Raw genomic sequence first — 3,057 nt, 5'->3', positions numbered from 1 at the left:
TGAAAATAGCTTGTCTCGCCAAAAATACACACAGGAGCCGAGATACAGAATATTTCCCAAATACTTTAACCAGGAAGTGAATGGAGCAGTAAATCTTCGGATCATGTTATCTCCTGGTTCTGTGTAAAAAAAGAAAAGAAAAAAGAAAAAAAGACAGCAGGCTGCGCCTTAGTTAACCTTATATTAATTATGGTCATGATGACTTTGTGGCTCCAGGTGGCTCCAGCATTCTTTCTTAATTAATTCCTGTCTTCTCTCCATGTGTGTCTTCTCTCCCTACAGTGAGTATTGTCCCTGAGCTTGAGGGGGTGACAAACTACCAGTTGGTTCGTCCAATCAGACTGCACACAGTGCAAAGGAGAGATGCAGAGGTAAAATAAAAGATGTCACACAGTAAAGCATACATGCTTTGCCTCAATAATACCACTGTCCACCTTTCTGGTTCAGGTTGGTTGATATAAGAACAACAGAGATGTGGTCAACAATGGCATAATGGTCAGACACTTCATCACAAACAAGATTTCTGTCTAGCTTTTTAGACCAAACTTCCTGACCAAAAATGTTCATGTTGAATCAGCATGTAGAGCGGATGTAGACTATCTATTTATTGTTCCTTGTTATGATTCCCCCTCAGTCCGCCAGGCCAGAAGCCATGAAATATGCCATGAAGGTGGATGGCAAAGACATTGAGATGCATCTGGAGAAAAACAGGTGAATCACACCTGATTAGGATTGTAAAATCAAATTTGTGTTGTATCCTTTCTACTGTGTCTGTCTGTCTGTCTGTCTGTCTGTCTGTCTGTCTGTCTAGTATTGACTAGCCTGTCTGTCAGGCTATATCACTTAATACACTCGAATGGAACAAATGATTTGCACATCAAAATCTACAGCTCCTCTTATAACCAGCCACACAAAAAAACACATCCTACACATCATGTGAGGCTGGTTCTCACACATAGACAAAAATGTCAACTTCTTAAGAATAGATTACATACTGGCATGACGTGACCATTCTGTCCATTTCTGTCTTTGTAATTCTCAGAGAATTACTTGGTGCAGACTACAGTGAAACCTATTACCGGAAAGACAACACACCAGTCACCACAACTCCTACTGACATTGTAAGTGGCCTACCTCCAGGGAACATTAAAAAGCCAATATAGCCAAAACAAATCTACAAGTTTACTCTCTATATAGATGGAACGGAACCTAACATTTCCATGATGGTACAAGTATGGATGGTTCCAAGTGAGAGACCTGTCCAGTCAAATGAATCAATTCATCACTAATCATGTTCTCTTTTAGGATCACTGCTACTATCATGGCAAGATTATGAACGAGAGTGAATCAACGGTCAGCATCAGCTTGGTAGATTCATTTGTCTCATGTGCCAGTAGTGCTGGCAACATGTCCCTGTTCCGCTGCCAGCTGTTTGAAGCTGGCTTCCACCCCGAGGTCCTCCACCTCGAGGACTCATCCTGCAAAGGGACTCTCCAGGACGGAATGCTGGTGTTCCACTTCAATAACAATGCCGAGCAGTGTGGGACAGTTCTCACGGTAAAAATGTCCAAAGTCTAGAATGATTTTGTGTTACATAACTGCTACAAATATCAACACAGTAGATACCTGTATAGGATTCCAGCTGTATAAATAATATTGTTTCTTTTTAACAGTTAGTACATGGGCTTTATTTCAAGTCTGTATGGAATTTTGTTTTTGCAGCAAAACACAATGGATGTAGCCAAAATTGAACACGTTAAATTAACCTAAAAATAAAGAACTCCAGCTCACAACTTCACTCTTTTTGCTAATTCATGCTTTGTCGGATGACCCTTTTGACAAGTATAGCCAGATAGGTGTTGGCCGGACACTTTTAAGTATGAATTAGCATTTACATTCCCTAATACTATTGTGTCATCCCCCCTGACAGAGCAATGGGACCTACGTCAAGTACGAGAATGTCATCCAAAATGAGGTGGACCGCCATGATGATTCCCCCATCAGTCGCAAGAGGAGCATCCGCCTGCATTTCAGCTGCGAGTACCCTCTGACCCAGTCTGTGTCTATGGAGGTCGGCATTAACCTCATACAAAGGTGAGAGCCTCACCATGCCATTGCCCCTTCCCAAAACTCATTCCACCACAACCCCCTTATTTCCCATAAAGCCTCCCATTAGAAGGTGGCAAGGTATAGTAGTGGTTATCCTGTCCCGTATCGACAAGGTCACGCAATTACTTCTTTCCCTTTTTGTATGTCGTTTGAGTCTTGAATATGAATGGTGATAGCAAATAATGAAATCTTATGTTGCATCAAATTATTTCACTATGGCTTAAAATATCTTGTCTCTTCTAATTCTGATCACGTTATATCACTTCTTGTTTGGGTTTTTCTGTAGCATTGTGTCCAGGAGACTTCCATCAGGGATCGGCAGTTATCAGGTGAGTATGATCCCATTCTTGGATGCCGGCTACCGTTTCCCCTACACCGGAAAAGAGGGAGTGGAAATAGGCCAGAGGATGTACATCGAGGTGGGATCGAAGGGCATTGACAAACCACAGATCGCCACTGTTCTGGACTCCTGCTGGGCCACGCCTGTCAACCGCGCCGACTATCCTGTCCGCTGGGAACTCCTTGTTAGGGAGTAAGAGAGATATTGTGTGATTTAAAGTGATGAGTATTAACACTGGAAACTGATCCCTGCATCTACACAGTAATAGACACACATGGGAACTACAAATTCCACGCCCACTTTTGAGACAGCGCCGCTACTCGAGGTCCGTGAGAACTATGAACTGCAGCTGCCAATGTATTCCCTAGGAGAGGATATGAGAGTTAGCCTGCTTTTAAAATATTCCTACATTAACTGGAGACGATATTGATTTAAATAAAAATATGTTTCCAAATGTATGGAGTGTCTTTGTCAACATATCTTCTTGTTTTCTTAATAGTTGATGTGTTTCACATTTAAGTTGCATATTTAATGGGTTACCCATAAGGTTAACACAGCAGAGGGTAGACGGCAGACAGACAAGTAGTCGCATTTCAGTGACATCACTG

The 3,057-nt window shown here is 42.1% G+C and overlaps 1 long non-coding RNA gene across 1 annotated transcript; it reads left to right on the top strand.

The window, feature by feature from the left end:
* Positions 1-280: 280 nt before the first annotated feature.
* LOC308103119 lies at positions 281-1,114 on the top strand. Its single transcript, XR_013934703.1, has 3 exons — positions 281-371; positions 635-711; positions 1,043-1,114. It is a non-coding gene; the product is annotated as an uncharacterized lncRNA (long non-coding RNA).
* Positions 1,115-3,057: the final 1,943 nt, after the last annotated feature.

The sequence above is a fragment of the Gymnoscopelus braueri genome (genome assembly GCF_963280865.1).
Source record: "Gymnoscopelus braueri genome assembly, chromosome: 16".
Classification (NCBI taxonomy): domain Eukaryota; kingdom Metazoa; phylum Chordata; class Actinopteri; order Myctophiformes; family Myctophidae; genus Gymnoscopelus; species Gymnoscopelus braueri.
The sequence above is the reverse complement of the archived record's forward strand: the minus strand, read 5'-3'. Positions and strand labels throughout refer to the sequence as shown.